The sequence below is a fragment of the Diospyros lotus genome, chromosome 1, assembly GCF_014633365.1.
Source record: "Diospyros lotus cultivar Yz01 chromosome 1, ASM1463336v1, whole genome shotgun sequence".
In the NCBI taxonomy this organism is placed as follows: domain Eukaryota; kingdom Viridiplantae; phylum Streptophyta; class Magnoliopsida; order Ericales; family Ebenaceae; genus Diospyros; species Diospyros lotus.
In genome coordinates, this window is record NC_068338.1 from 28,408,051 (window position 1) to 28,425,396 (window position 17,346).

Here is a 17,346-nt window from a genome sequence, read left to right on the forward strand (position 1 = left end):
ATTTTGAAAAAATGAAAACTTAACAAATCCTCATTTCGATTCTTTTGAAAGCAAGTTGAGATTATCAAATATATATTTTGAAACAAATCACACTCAACCATACTTAATATTTTTTCTATAGGAATTTTCACAACTTTGTTTCAAAGAAATTTAAAGATTGATTTTCTCCATAAGATAGAGATTGATTTTCATATAGTTATTATCAAAACTATTTTATTACCAAGAGTAAAATATCAAATTACACATAATTTCTATCGCTCATCTGTCTCTCACAAATAATTTGCTCATATTGAATAACAAATCAAGTATCCTATTTATAGATTGTTTTCTTTGTTCATAAAAAATAAGGTTTCCTTGCCTAACAAAAGGTGAAAATTGATTAGAAAATAAAATTACAAATTAAAAAGGAAATCAACTAGGAGTAAGAAATGAACTTATTAGGAATTCTTCAAAATTAATTAAGATATTTTACTGAAAATTTTAACAAATGGGTTTGGGTTTGATTGATTAATTGATATCAATAACTTATGAATGGGTGGGTAAATGATTCATCTGTTGTCACAAGCATGCATGCATGGATTAAGTGTTGTTTTCTTTGTATTTTAGTTTTAAATTTTGAATATTTATTTTAAGATTTTAAAAAAAATGTTCTTTTTGATATTTTTAAAAACTGTTTCTTAAAATAAAAAACTAAAAAACTTGTTTATTTTTAAATTTTGAAAAAAAAATTATTTTATAATATTTTATTTAATAAATTTAATTATTAAATAATAAAATTAACTATTTTTAATAAAATTCTACTATTAAAATAAATTAATAAATTTGATTAATAAATCATTTCCAGACACTTTCCATTAAGGGCTAAAAAGAAAAGCCATCTTCCCAAGGCTTCATCATACACACAATTTCAATTCACAACTTGTGAGAATTTCATACAGATAAAGAATATTTATGACCAATATCGTGTCTAATTCAAGATTTACAGATTAGAAACAAAAACAAAAGGAAGCACACTGCTAGACAATGTTTACTTAAGCCAAATCTATTTTGTTTTTGTCCAAATTGTTTTCTTTTAAATACCAAAATAAGTTGGGAAGAATTCATAACTAGCCCGAAACAAATGTACATAATTGTTTTTAGCCACTTTTTTGAAAAAATCATTTTCGGCCACTCAAATAAAGTAATTACACTCTATAGTTATTTTTTTTTTTGAAACTGTACTTAATTAAAAATGTGATAGGGTCAAAATTGGATAGGTTAAAACTTATAAAAAAATGATAGAGTTACAAAAATAATTGACAGAGTCAAAATTAAAAAGTGACTATTTTCAGCAATTAATTTGTTTAAGTGGATGAAAATAATTTTTTTCAAAAAAGTGGCTAAAACCAAACTAACCCAAATAGAGCTAAATTGCCAAACTCCTAAAGAAACGGTTGGTTATGGTTTTATAATTTTAAAAATTATCTAAAGTGATTTAATTTAAGTTTTGAATTTCAGTAAATTGTTAAATCATTCACCCATCCAAATCCCAAATAAAATTAAGCTTTTAAGAGTTTGAATTTTTTATTTAATTATAAAATTATACATTTTAATTGATTGTCAGGTAAATAATAAATTCATAATTTGTTATTTAATAATTTAGAGTAAATTACCATGCAAATTAATAATTTTGGCGGGCTAATTTAATTGACAAATGTCAAAATTTTTAAATTTTTTGATAAAAATAAAAAAGATCACTATTGTTATTATATTTTATTTTTTATTAATTATTATAAATAAAAATATCAAAATTATTAAGTTATAGTTTAAATTTCAAACATACAATGATTTAATTATAATTTAAAAAATAAATAAATCACCAATAAAAATTTAATTTAAAATCGCTCCAATCGGACTGTTGTATACCTAACCTTTATAAAGCCTGGACACCGGTCATCCTCCACAAACATTGGACTGGACTGGGCTTCCACAGTGTCCGAGGACGAGGCCGAAGAAATCTGAATCCATTGACTGGAACCAGTGGAATTGGAAAAAGATAACATCGGACTGGTCGACAGTAAGGAACATTCTAGAAAGTACATAAGTTACAAACAGCTGTATTTTGTTTACCCCTAACCGTAATTCCTCTCCCTCTTTCTTTATAAAGTGTTCTCTCTATAGACCCTGGCTGTCTCTATTTCTCGCCTTTCACTTACCCTTCGAAGCTAAGCAAACAAAGGAGCCATGGCTGGGAAAGGAGAAGGTCCGGCTATCGGAATCGATCTAGGAACGACGTACTCTTGCGTTGGTGTATGGAAACACAATCGGGTCGAGATCATAGCCAATGATCACGGCAACAGAACGACGCCGTCCTACGTCGGGTTCACCGACACTGAGCGTCTCATTGGTGACTCCGCCAAGAACCAGGTCGCTATGAACCCCGCCAACACCGTCTTTGGTAAGTTCCTCTTCTCCATTAGATCTCTAATGGGATTATGGGAGGGTGTTTGGATTACTGTTTTGACCGTTCATAAGTTTTATTTTCAGCTTATAATCTATATAGTTTATTTAGCTACTCATTTATTAAACTTTAAGAACTTAAAACGCTATTGAGCTTATAATTTTTTTTAACGTTTGTGATAAGTTGCTCCATCAACTTTACTAAACAAACACATATCTATCCTTCTCCTTCATCCCTTTATATTTTCTATCGATGCCTCACCTACATCTTCTCCATTGTTGTCGTCTTCACTATCTCCATCTCTTCCATGACAGCTGTTGCCTCTAGTTCCATCCCCATTAATATTCGTCGCCTCTAATTCCATCTCCATCCCCATCAATTATCGCCTTTAGACCCATTCCCATTGATTGTCGCCTTCTCTATGTTCGTCGCCGTTGCCTACTTCCTCCATGTCCGTTGCTATCGTTTGTCGACATCGCCATCGTCATCATCAGCGTCATCCTCCATCTTCTCCTTTGTTCACTATATATATAATATATATTTAACGTAAATATATACTAATATATTTAACATTTTTATAGATTATACCTAATTTAAATATAAAATATTATATTAATATATTTTTTAATAATTGTATATAATTTATTAATATTTAATAGTAAAAATTTTATTAATTAGATATCAATTTATAATTTATTTTTATTAAAAATTAATATTTTTATAAATTTTATTTGTATTATTCAACAATATATTCATTTTCATTTTTTTTATTAAGTTGTGATAACTTATCAGCTCTTTTAAACTAAATATATATCTATATAAATGATAGCTTAAAGCATATTTATTTGAACACGTTATCAACTTAAATGTTACCCTCTTTTAAACTTTATACAATTTATAAGTACAAAAACTTATAAATTAAAAAAAAAAAAAAAAGTAAGCCAAACAGTCTCCCTGTGTGTTTGGCACTCTATTTTAACTACTTATAAGTTGTCACTAGAGCATAAATGCTCTATAACTTATTTTGTTACACGTTTGTTAAAATTAAAGAGTTTAAATATTGTTACCACAACATTTTAAAAAACTTATCCCAATTTTTTAAAAAACGTTGTTACTAGCTTATTTTGTTGACCAAATTATAATTTTACCCTCAAATAAAAATTATATTTCTAACATTATCTCTCTCTTTCATCCTTTTGTCTTCCCTCCATTGCCGCCTCTATTCGTGCCCTTCGTCGCCGCCTCAATCTCCTCTATGATGGCCGCCACCTCTAGCACCATCTCCATCATCGTTGTCATGCCCTCTGTCTATTGTTGTTGCCTCTATCTCCATCTGTTGTTATCGTCTTCATCTCAATATATATATATATATATATTTAATATATTTTTTAATAATTTTATATAATTGATCAACATGTAATAATAAAAATTTTATTAATTAGATATCAATTTATAATTTATTTTTATTAAAAATTAATTTATTTATAAATTTTATTTATATTATTTAGCAACATATTTATTTTAATAATTTTGTTAAGTTTTAATAATTTATTAATTTTTTCAAATCAAACACATAACTAAATAAATGACAATTTAAAGTACATTTATTCAAAGGGTTGTGCTATTTGTACAGAATGATTTTTACAGAAATGTTACAGAATAAGATAAAATGACTTGATTGACCCTCTAATAAATGACTGTGAAACTCTAAAAGACTCTTTCACTCTCCCTTTACTTGTTGCAGACCGCCTTGACCCCATCTGCCTTTGCCTCTCCCTTTCACCCCTTTTCACGACCATCGACCCACCCTCCGACCACCCAGTGTCGGCCCTATCCGTCTCTGCCTCTTCCTTTCACGACCGTCGGTTCACTCTCCGGCCACCGGAGAAAAACATTGATGAAAGTGGAAATACAGCCTTAATAACCTCTTTGTTTAATTAACAAGAAAAAATTTTCAAAAAAATTCTTCATAAATATAATACTCTGATATATCTATGACTATATATACGAATCCAAAAAGATGGATTTTCTAGCTAAATCGAAGAAACTGAAGCTGTGGGAGAATTCAAGAGACAGAAGAAACTGAAGCTGAAGAGTTAAGAAATTGAAGAATAAATAGCAAAAATAAGTAAAAACATTTGACTTTTTGTATGAGCCGTTGCAATCTGAGCCTATAAATAGTTATCTACCTTAACATGAAAAATCAGAAGAAATACAAGTTCTTTGTTCTTCTTCATTTGATCTCTCAGTCAACGCCGTGATTGATTTTGCTGTCAAAGACAGAAGAAGATCGTCGAGCCCAGAAAACTCATAGAGCCCAGAAGGAGGCTGTGCACAGTGCGCAGTGGGAGCTTGAAGGCGGTGGCAGTGGCGAGATCAGGAGGAAGTAGCTTGAATGGTGGCTCGATCAAGGGATGAGAGATTTGGAAAGAGGGGAGGGTTTCACTCTCTCTGTTTCTCTCTTTTTCATTTAATTCGATTTCTCATCAATATATCGTGATTAGGTTGCTTCAATTTATATCCAATATATCGCCAAATTCTCGCGATATCTCTCGTTCTGTAAAATTTCTGTAAAACCATTCTGTACAAACAGCACAACCCTTATTCAAAAAACTATGCTACTTGTACAGAAAAGTTTTACGGGAAGCTTTACAGAAAGAATTAAATTTTATTTTCAATTTTTTTATCTTATTTTCTTTTTGAAATCCCGCCAACGCCTTTTCAGTTTTCACTCCCCCTCTCTCCCTCTTTCACTGTTAATGCCAATTGTCCGCCATCGCCGCTTGCATTGTCCGCCATCACCACTTGCACCGCTCGCCGTTGTCCCCACCTGGTCGACCACACCACCGCCGTCGAACATCAGGGTCCTTTGAGTCGAAGCCCATGGGCGTGGCCACACGAAACATGCCGGAGCAACCTTCGATGGCCATCGAAGCTCCCGTCTTTGCCCAAATCCGCCTTCCACAGCATCAAGTTGGTGTCGGCATTTGGCGACTCCATCATCGGCTTCACCTTCTTCATGTTCCCTAACATTAAACGAAAAATCATCATAGAATTGTTCTCCTTATTCTAATTCTTCTTCCCTTTGATCTGCTTGAATTCTTCCCATTAATGGATTGGAACTAAAACTGGTTTGTGTACCTGGGTCGCGAACGGTTGCGCAAACAGTATAGCCGCGTTGAAGAAACCTCATGACGAGCCACGAGCCGATGAACTCGGAAGCTTCAGTGACACATACGGTGGCCGACGGTGGAGAAACTTCCATGGCTAAAGGCTAGAGCTAAAGTTTGAAGGTGGGAATATTGGGAACAAAGATTGATAGAATTTGAGGCTGGAAATAGGGATGGTATTAGGTGAAGTGATGATTTTTCTACTATTCCTTGAGGTTGCATTATATAAACCAACAAGGGAATGGTTCCGTTTAGAAGTGATTTACCATGTTTATGCCCTGTGGGATTTGGTCACTGGTCATGACAAATTTGCAACATCCGGATGTACTTGAGGCCGAATAATGTATTTAGTCTTGAATAGGAGATTACTTAGGATTGACTCATATGAATGTTTTCCCACAAATGCTCAATGCATCCATTATTCTTCACTTTCTAGAGTAGTTGATGTAAGAATGATAGGAACATGGGAATGGCATTGTAGTTTCTCTGGAACGCAAGAACTTGATTTGCCATGTGATTGATTATGGACCCGATTTGGTGATTTTCCAATAGGGCATTCAACTGCAACTGCAATTATCGCAATTGAAACCTGAAATCATTTCACTCTTTGATTACCTTAATAATTTTTGTAACAGGGGTAACATAGATCTCCAAATTATAGGAAGTTAATTAGTTCCATTTCCTTCCCTTCTTGGGCAAATCTAGCAATTATAACTTCTCAATTTTTGTATCTGGAGCTGTCTCCCCCTCATTCCCAGATAGAACATGAATTTTCCCTCAAAATAGAATTCATTTCCTCAACAATTTCAGTTGACAAGTTGATGATCCACTACCTATTGTATTTTCGAGAATAGAATGCAGAAAACATTAACAGGGCTAGCTCTTCCTTTAATCACAGCGGGAGCACATCATCCATTCAATTATTCTTTTGAAAAGATAACAAAAGAGCCCATTTAAGAAGACAATTGCTTAAAGCCAATTGTCAAAAACAGAAAAACAGAAAGAAAAAAAAAAGGGATCATTACTTAAGCTAGCTTTTTTATTTGGTGAATGATTCAAAATCTAGGTGCCAGTGGTAGGGCTTTGGGAGGGATGGTCATCGGCAGGGGTTTCAAAGGAGTAGGGAAGTAATCCCTTCTCCCTGCAGGTGTCAATGGCTCCTTTGAACATGTCCCCCAAGCTGTACTTGAACTTGAATCCCATTCCTATCAGCTTCTTCGACGAGAACGTCACACTTGGCAAGTTTTTGTCATTCCTTTCAAACCTGCAACGGCGGTGGGTGTGGGGTGAGCGGCGCCCGGGGCGGGATGGGGAAGGGGCGACGGCAGTGCCGGGGGGGGCGCGACGGCGGTGGGAAGGGGCGAAGGCGGTGCGAGCGACGGTGGAGTGGGCGAAGACAGGCAGTGCAAGCAGTGATGGAGGACGGTGTAAGTAGCGGCGGGATTCAGAGGGAGAGTGGGAGAGCAGTGAAAGAGGGAGAGAGGGGGAGTGAAAAGGCGTTGGCGGGATTTCAGAAAGAAAATAAGATAAAAAAAATTAAAAATAAAATTTAATTCTTTCCGTAAAGCTTCCTGTAAAACTTTTCTGTACAAGTAGCATAATCCTTATTCAAATACATTATTAATTTAAAAGATAGCTAATTTTAAACTTTTGCACAATTTTTAAGTAAGAAGGCTTAAAAGTCATTTAAATAGCGGTAAGCCAAGCAGCCTTTGTATGTATATGAATGAGCCCTTTGCATGATTACGAATCTATAAAATATAGATGCAGTTACTTTGTGGTCGAATATTTGCTCTATTTTCTCTGTTGGATTGCAATGTTTTTGGATCAAGTTTGGATCTAGTTTTGTTTAATCTCTCAGTCATTGTTGTTTTGCAGTTTTTTACTTCTTCTGATTTGATAGTAGTTTTTTCTTCCATCCAAATTAACGAATGACTTAAGTTATGTTTGGATTGAGGTGATGAAGGGGAAATGTTATTTGCACAATTGTTTTAACAATTGATTGGATAATTCAATTTATCGTGATATTTTAACACCAAAATATCACAATAAATTGACCCAAATAATCAATAATTTGAATACTTGCTCTTTCTTCCTCATTCATTCCCTCTCTCTCCTTTTCTCATAGTCTCTTCTTCCTCCTTTGTTGTCGGGATCTCTACCCATTATCGTCGTTGGCTTCACCTCCACACGCCCTTTGCCTACTCAAACCGGTCATGTTGACATCTCCTCATCTCTGTGCTGTCATCGTCATCTCTTCCTCTTGTCACTGCCGCCAGCGTCTCTTTCACCCGCCTCTCTCTCTCATCTACTTGGACTAGCCCATTTTACTATTCCCGACGTCTTTTCTTCCCTTTGCTACCACTGTCGTGTCCTTTCCCCGCTATTGCCGCCAGCGTCTCCTCCCCTATTTATTGTCGACGTCTCATATTGGAAGGTTTTTTTTTTTTTTTTTGATTTTTTGTTTTCTTAGTGTGATTTTTAATTTTAATTATTGATTTTGTTTTTTTAAATTAAAAATATAAGCACCAAAATCATATTTCTTTAATGTTAATAATCATATTATACTTATGCAGAGAATAAGATAGTTTTGAATTATATATAAAAATCATATTTTTAAGATATTTTAATTTGGGCTATTTGAATTTAAATATAAGACAATCTAAAAAATAATAATTTTATTAGCAAAGTATTTTGGAGTGTTTTTTAAATAAACTATTGATTCATTTGAGAATTGTTTTCAATGATATAACACGATTAGACACATTGAAGTTGGAAAGTTAAATTCATCATGCTTACAAACACAATTGTAGTACAACAACTATCACTGATGATATTTATTTTAGATCATTGATATATTCAAGTTTGATACCAACAATTATCACTATTTTTTTTTTCTTTTAGATCATTGAACATTCAAGTTTGATACCAACAATTATGACTCATGATGTTTGGCTTAGATCCTTGATCATTCAAGTTTGATACTACTAATCAGATTCTCAAATTTCCCAACGTTACATAGACAAACTGTTCAAAATGTCATCAGCATTTAAATGCTCTAATATACTAACCTAATGTCAAATTGGAAATGTTTAAATAAGAAATAAGGTGATTTTTTTTTTTCGTATTTTAATTTTTAATTTTGAGTATAAATTTTTAAAAACGTACTTTTTTATAAAAAATTATTTTTCAAAATAAAAAAAAATAAAAAACACGTTTATTTTAAAATTTTAGAGAAAAAATTATTTAATGAACAACATAAATCAGTCACAATCAGATTATGCTAAAAACGTGACTATCGAAGTTCTTGATGTCGAAATTTGGTTGGAAAGACGATGTTGCCTAAAGAAGGAATCTGACTAGAAAGACTGTCGCAATGAGAGAAAGAGCGAGAGATAGAGAGATATTGTATGGCCCGCTATGATATTCAAATTGGGCATCAAAAGTTACAGAGCTGTTATGTTACCCACCGTCTGACAACATAGTAGTTGTCCGACTGAGAGAGAAGGGGTGGGCCTTATGCATGTGGTCGACCCCCTTGTCTCAGTCACGCAACTGTTATGTTGCCCGATGGTGGGCAACATAATAGTTGCCTCAAAAATTAAAGGTAAATTAATCATTTAGATTAAGGATGTATCTGTCATTTTGACATAAATTGTCAAAATAATTGTGCAAATAGGTGGAAAGGAAAGGGTCTGAATAGCCAGGGAGGGGGGGGGGGGGGGGGGGGGGGAACAAGTCCCTTGTTTGGAAGATGTTTTGAAAGAAAAAGGGAACAGGATTAGGATACGGGTCATTTTCAATTAATTTTTTTATTTGTTTGCTTTTTTGTCATATATTGAAATATAAAATATAAAAGTTATATAAAAAATTTAATATTGTAACCCTTTTATTAATTTTTATTTTTTTAAACTCTCAAATAAAGAGAATTATTTTGGGCATGTTCTTTTTATTGTTTTTAAATTATTTTTCGTTCTCAATTTTTAAAAATATTCAAAATGTGTTATTTATCTATTTTTAAAAATATATTTTCAAAACATAAAAAAAAATACTAAAAATTCAAAATATTAAAATTACATATTGACTGTTTTCGGCCAAAACAACCTCTTTGAATTTAAAATACGAAAAACACTCTCTAGTCCTTCTTTCTCTCTTATTTCTTCTCTTCAAGACTCGATCACCACTACCATCACCATCCACACCCACCACCACTATCATTGCCTCCATCGCTCAACTATCGAATGATCGAGCATCGCAACCAACAACCCTAGTCATTGTTGCCATTCTAATTGTAGCTCACCCCGTCTTTGCCAATCATTTCTTTCCTCTGTGATTTGATTTCTTACTCCCGTGGGTTCTTCTCTTCAGGTTTTGGATTTGGGGGTTTCAATTTTAGAATTAGGGTTTAATTTAATGATTTATAACCTTGATGTAATTGTAATAATCTTGTGTAATAGCATTGAAGGAGAATCAAAATATATATATAAGTTTTTTTGTTTTGTTTGTTTGAATATTAAATTGAATATGTAATATGGGTTTTTTGTATTGATTTTCTTTTCAATTATATTTTTAAAATTTTGGATTTTGTTTATGATAAACCAATGTTCTGTTATTTTGTGATTTATAATTCTTTTTTTTCAATGTCTCATGTCGTGGATAATCTAAATTTCGAAATTAACGATAGATTTCAATTTATAAGTAAAAATAAATTTATTATGAAACTAATAGTTGAGTCAAATTAAAAATTAATTTAGAAAACACTTTGTAATTTTAATGCATTATATACGGTTAGATTATTTGTTATCTCTTATATTATAATTTAAATTCTTTAAATCAAATTTATAATTTACTCTTGTAATAAATGTTTATCTGCTATCTCTTGTAATAAATGTTTACAATTTACTTTAAATCAAATTTATTAAATAAAATATTATAAAATAAATTTTCTTAAAATTTTAAAGTAAATGTGTTTTCTGATTTTTTATTTTGATAAATAATTTTTCAGAATGATAAAAAAAAATACATTTTCAATAATCTCAAAATAGATATTTAAAACACATTATTGAAAATAAATTTAAAATTTAAAACACGAAAAAAACACCATCTTCCATTTTCTCTTTTTAAACATCTAAACAAAAATAAAGGAACTCCCCATTTCTTTTCCTGCCTCCACAACTGCCAAACATAACGTTAGTGAAATTGTACCGACTAAGCTTTTGTTTCGTATCTGGCTTGGGCTTTTGGGTGTGATGGAAGTTGGCTAATTGAATAATTTTGGGTTACTATTTTAGATTAGGATAATGATTTTTGAGACAATCGCTTGTGCTGAGCGCATGAGATGACGGAGGTGAAATTGCTTGTTTCTAATTTTGACAGGCGTTTCACCCATGTCGGCACACACGGTTGGTATGCACGTTCGGTTAAAAAACCACTATGCTTTAGATTATTTCGATAAAACCTAATTAATATGCACTGTAATCCTCGTCACGGGTGGAGTTACTTCTCCTTGTTAATCTGTGTATGAGATTAGGTTGTCTATCATTTCTTTGGAAAGTGAACTAGTTTGTTTGAGGAATTTGATTTTGCTGGTTTTTTTATTTTTTGCAGAGACATTTTATTACTAAATCATATTATATTTAGTAAGGTTAATGTTTATAGTCTTTGTTGCCTCCTGCAATGGGATTAAGAATGAAAATTTATGACTTCTGTATTGCTTCTGTTGCTTCGTTATTGTAAGGCCTTTACGGATTTGTCTCCAAGGCTTTCTCCACTCATTCCACACTCCACGTGGGCTTCTCCATAATTACAATAGTTCTGGGTATCACTTTGTTTTGGGATTTTATAGCCTTTTTCTCACAGTTTGATTTCGACTCAATAGAAATTATGATTATATAAAAGTTTACTGGGTTGGATATGATTTTTCTCTCTTATCTTGTAATGTTTATGTTACGTATTTCTTAATAAAAGATTATTTGCTATCAAAATATGCTGTATGCCTACCATCTTTGTCCTTATAAGAAGTAGTTGTGTTTTTTCAAGTTTACTTACCTAATTTTTCTTCAGATGCAAAACGTCTCATTGGGAGGAGATTCAGCGATACCTCTGTTCAGCGTGACATTAAACTGTGGCCATTTAAAGTCGTTGCTGGTCCTGGTGACAAGCCCATGATAGTTGTCAACTACAAGGGTGAAGAGAAGCAGTTTGCTGCAGAAGAGATATCCTCTATGGTTCTCACAAAGATGAAGGAGATTGCCGAGGCATACCTTGGATCAACTGTGAAGAACGCTGTTGTCACCGTCCCTGCTTGTTTTAATGACTCACAGCGACAGGCTACCAAGGATGCTGGTGTTATTTCCGGGCTCAATGTCATGCGTATTATCAATGAGCCAACTGCTGCTGCCATTGCATATGGTCTTGACAAGAAAGCAACTAGTATTGGTGGTGGTACTTTTGATGTTTCCCTGCTCGCTATTGAAAAAGGTATCTTTGAGGTGAAAGCCACAGCTGGTGATACTCATCTTGGAGGAGAGGATTTTGATAACAGAATGGTGAATCATTTCGTTCAGGAGTTCAAGAGGAAGCACAAGAAGGATATCAGTGGCAACCCCAGGGCACTTCGTAGACTGAGGACCTCTTGTGAGAGGGGAAAGAGAACTCTTTCCTCCACTGCTCAGACTACCATTGAGATTGACTCACTGTTTGAGGGCGTTGACTTCTTGTTACAAACAAACAGAGATAGCAAAATCTCCAAACACAAACACACCGTCAAAATCTCACACAGATGAACTCACACGAACTGAAAAATTAAACGCAGCCAATATTGACAGTATTTTAAACATAAACCAGAAACAAGAGGCGCAAGATTTTATAATGGTTCACCCCAAAAATAGGGCTACGTCCACTTGAGCTCCAGTGAGAAGAGCTCACTTCCACTAAATAGATTCAATCTGATTACATCAAAACAATAACAAAACAACCCTGATTTTCTAAAACAGTAAGCCACAAAATCACTTACAGATTAGGAGCTTTCCTTACACAACACAAAATCAGGAAGCACTTACAGAAGACGAACTATACAACATTTACAGATAGAGAACGAGAGAGAGAGTAAAAGATGAAACCCTAGAAAAATGACCGACCCTCTCCCCACCCCCTCATTCAAGCTCGTCTTCAATGCGATCAGAAAACGACAATCTCGAGGCGAGATATAAACGAAATGAATGGCTCGGATTGCCTCAGCAAAAGCAGCGCCGATGGACTAGATTGAATCGTGCAAAAGGAGCAGCAGCAGGCAAAACGACAAGAGATCAAGTGATATGAGAAATGGGCTTGGCCCAAGCTGGCTGCGTCTTGCGGCCCTCCAGTGGGCGCCTAAAGGGCCAGCCCAGGTTGCCATAAGAGGCCCCCCAGACTTGGGCCTCTTTTATGTTTCACAAAATATAACACTTCTATTCCACTATAACTCGTGCTAGATTCGAGGAGTTGAATATGGATCTTTTTAGGAAATGCATGGAGCCGGTGGAGAAATGTCTTAAGGGATGCCAAGATGGATAAAAGCACTATCCATGATGTCGTTCTTGTTGGTGGATCTACAAGGATTCCAAAGGTGCAGCAGTTGTTGCAGAATTTCTTTAATGGAAAGGAGCTTTGCAAGAGCATCAATCCCTATAAGGCAGTTGCTTATGGTGCTGCTGTTCAAGCTGCTATTTTGAGTGGAGAAGGCAATGAGAAGGTCCAGGATTTGCTTCTGTTAGATGTCACCCCTCTCTCCCTTGGACTGGAGACTGATGGAGTGATGACTATTTTGATCCCAAGAAACTCCACCATTCCCAACAAGAAAGAGAGAGTATTCTCAACCTACTCTGACAACCAGCCTGGAGTTCTGATTCAGGTCTTTGAGGGTGGGAGGGCAAGAACAAGGCACAATAACCTGTTCGGTAAATTTGAGCTCTCCGGCATCCCTCCTGCCCCTAGAGGCATGCCTCAAATCAACGTGTGCTTCGATATCGATGCCAATGGTATTTTGAATGTCTCCGCTGAGGACAAAACCACTGGCCAGAAGAACAAGATCACCATCACCAATGAAAAGGGTAGGCTCTCCAAGGAAGAAATAGAGAAGATGGTGCAAGATGTAGAGAATTACAAGGCCGAGGATGAGGAACACAAAAAGAAAGTGGAGGCGAAGAACGCAATAGAGAACTATGCCTACAACATGAGGAAACCCGTGAAGGACGAGAAGGTCAGTGCCAAGCTTAGCCCAGCGGACAAGAAAAAGATCGAAGATTCTATCAACGAGGCAATCTCATGGCTTGACAGCAACCAACTTGCAGAAGCTGACGAGTTCGAGGATAAGATGAAGGAGCTCGGGAGCAGCTACAACCCTATCATTGCAAAGATGTACCAAGGTGCTGGTGGTGACATGGGAGGGTCCGTGGATGATGATGCTCCTCCCGCTGGTGGAAGTGGTGCTGGCCCCAAGATTGAGGAAGTTGACTAGGCAGTGTTCTCTCCTTGAGCGAACTATATTATTTACTGGCTGGGTGGTACATAGTATTTTTGCATTGCCCCGATTGGGGGGAAACTTTTGTTAGAACAACAATACAATAGTGTAGCAAGTTACACAATCGACTAGCCCCAAAGTAGTTAATAACAACAGTAACAGAACGTGAAACTACTTCAATCCAGTTGCCGCGAACTCAACAAATAACAACAGTATGTCAAAAACCAACAACAATATATATACTAATGGCAGCAAGCTTGGGAGAACAGAGATGCAAACCCAGTTTTCGAAGACAACAACCGCAATGAAGACATAGGAAGACCTAGGCACGCAGAAGGCGTTGACCTGAAGACAGTAACGCCCTGCTTCAGTCACTCGCAAGCTCCGACGACTGCCAACGGGATACAACGGTCTACTCCAAACGGACAGCGACCTCGATCGATCGGATTTGACAGAACTCAAGGGACTCACTCTCTATGTGAGACGGAACTTGGGAAAGAAGGGAATACTCTGAACTCGGATGATCCAAGAGCGAGGCGCGACCAGCCTTTTATAGGCTGGGTCGAGACACCGAAGAAACTTCGAATTGAAGCTCGCATTGAACGCAGGCTTCAATGCCCCACTCGCCCGACCGGACGGACAGCAGTGGCGACGCGCACGAGCAGGCGAACCCCTTGGCCCTCGTGCGCGTCGCCGCTGCCAAGGCCCAAATCCAAGTGTGAGGGAGGAGTATAAATACCCACTCTCACCTCTTTACACAACAAATGTGGGACAACCACCCATAGACACACTATAAAACGCAACAACTTTGAACTTGGTATTTGATGGCATTTATGATCTGGAGCCATCAATTTTGATATTTCAAGGTCGGTTATGCTTTATTTCTAGTTATCCATTGTTACTCTGTTTGGTTAATGGTACTTGGAAAGGAAATTTAACCAATTGGATTTTGGTGGTTCAGAATAATGACCCTCCCGAAATTCATAGTGGAAATTTTTCTTCGTGGTGGTCTCTAGGAAACGACATTCTATGAAGCTCATACATCGAAAAATTGCTTATCAACAGCGTTACCACCATTGCTAGATCAACATAACATGCCGTACATCAATTGTCAGTCAAATTTCTGTGTGAGACGAGGAAAAAAAGGAGCTTAAAAGCTCAGAAGTCAAAAGCTTTAGACAGGTTTGGCCGGTTTCACCGCTTATAAATTATTTTAACTTATAAATTGTATAATCTATTTTTTTGAAATGTTTAACAATATTCAACCGTTTACATGCGACTAAGCTTAAAAGCTACTTCACTGGGTTTGGCAAAAGCTCCCGCCAACTTTTCTAAAAATGCAACTAGGAGGTTTTTGTTTTAACCGATTAAATTATTTATTTACTCTAAAACAAAACACACATTTCTAATTCATATCATCCATCTGTCTTCTCTAATCTCGTCATCATCAGACTCATCCTTGGTCACCACTGTCGTCGTCTTCTGTCATCACCGTTGCCTCTATCACCACCTCCTCTCATCGTCGTTGTCGCCTTTTGCGATTCCGTTCTCTCTCTCTCTCTATAACATATATATTAATTATATTGAATTAATATATTGAACATTTTTATTAAAAATTAACAAAAAGATAAATTTTATTTGCATTATATAACATGTTTATTTTTGTCTTTTGTTAATTTCTGATAACTTATCATTTTTTTCAAATCAAACACATAATTATTAATTAATAGCTTAAAAATATATTTATTTAAATACCTTATGAATTTAAACATTACCCAATTTTTAAACTTTACTCAACTTAAAAGCTGATGAAAAAAGGGTAAGCCAAACAATAATCCCTGAATGCATGCTTGAAAAATGTTTCTAACAATTATGGAGAAAATTCTAGTGGTTCTTGATGGACCAAAATTAGTAACTTTTGTTCAAAAACATAACCACCTGTTATGAATTTGAATTAAATACAAATCACGATTAAATCATCAATTACATACACGAATATAGAATTTTACGTAAAAAAACTCAAATAGAGAAAAATCATAGACAAAAAGAATTCAATATCACTAAACAAATATTGCTACAATAAAAGTGATATTAGCACACTAATTCTAATGACTTGGCATATATTTATAAAATTAAAATAATCTACAAATGTATATAGGAAATTATATCCTGATCGAAAGATGATTTATAAGGATTCCTCCAGATGAGATAAATCTCACCTAAAATTGAATTTGATAACATTCTAATCACAGTCAAATTCAAAATTCTAATCATAGTCAAATTAGGAAACCCAATCACAGATAAATTAGGATTTTAAGTCATAATTATCACAAATTTCCATCTTAACTCAAAATCCACAAAGGGAATTATCCAGAATTCTTTCTTCCAACAAAATCAAGAAGAATCAATATCGTTGATGAATACCAACCAAATCTATGCAATGCTCGAACTTTGTAATAAGTAGGGACTTGGTCAACATATTTATAGGATTATCATCAACCACATTCAAAGCACATGTAACAAGATCAGTTTCAACATATCTTTGAGGAGGTCTAATATTTCTTCTGGGTCTATTCTTAGCAATATAATAATCTAATGGACTAGCACTTGCTTTCGAACTTGACTTGGGGCTTGACTTAATCTGAGATGACGAAAGCTTAGATGTTTAACTCTTGTTGATTTCAAGCTCTACCTAAATATCAGAACTTTGGTAACCTATAGGGTTAGATTCTTTAATTTGCAAACAAACCACGAAATATATCAATTTTATCAAAAATAATATCTTTGTTAATTAAAACTTTCGGCTCTTTTGGATCCTATAACTTATAACCCTTAACACCATATTTATAATCAAAAAATCATTGTAGCAATGGTTAAAAAATCACTATAGCAACGGCTATATTATTTTAGAATCAAGCTCTTTCAAAAGATTTTTTATACAACATTTTTAAGATAATATTCCAAATGCCATCAAAAAATTTATCACAAGATTTTTGGTATTGGATTAAATGATGAAATTAATTTTCATTTTTGGCTTAATAAAACATATAAAAGTAATTTAGAGTATCAAGTTAATAACTATTAACAAAATAATTTCATCATCAAAATACAATTATTTTTTATCATCAAAACCATATCAAAGGCAAAGCATCAGATACTCTGGCCAGATGATGAGGGGTTAATGTTTCCTAAATCTTAATGAATTATATCCCCATTTTGGTTTTATATTTATACTT

The 17,346-nt window shown here is 34.5% G+C and overlaps 1 pseudogene; it reads left to right on the top strand.

Annotated features, from left to right (window-relative positions):
* Positions 1–2,223: 2,223 nt before the first annotated feature.
* Positions 2,224–14,163, top strand: LOC127788193 (heat shock cognate 70 kDa protein 1-like; annotated as a pseudogene).
* The last annotated feature ends 3,183 nt before the right edge of the window (positions 14,164–17,346 follow it).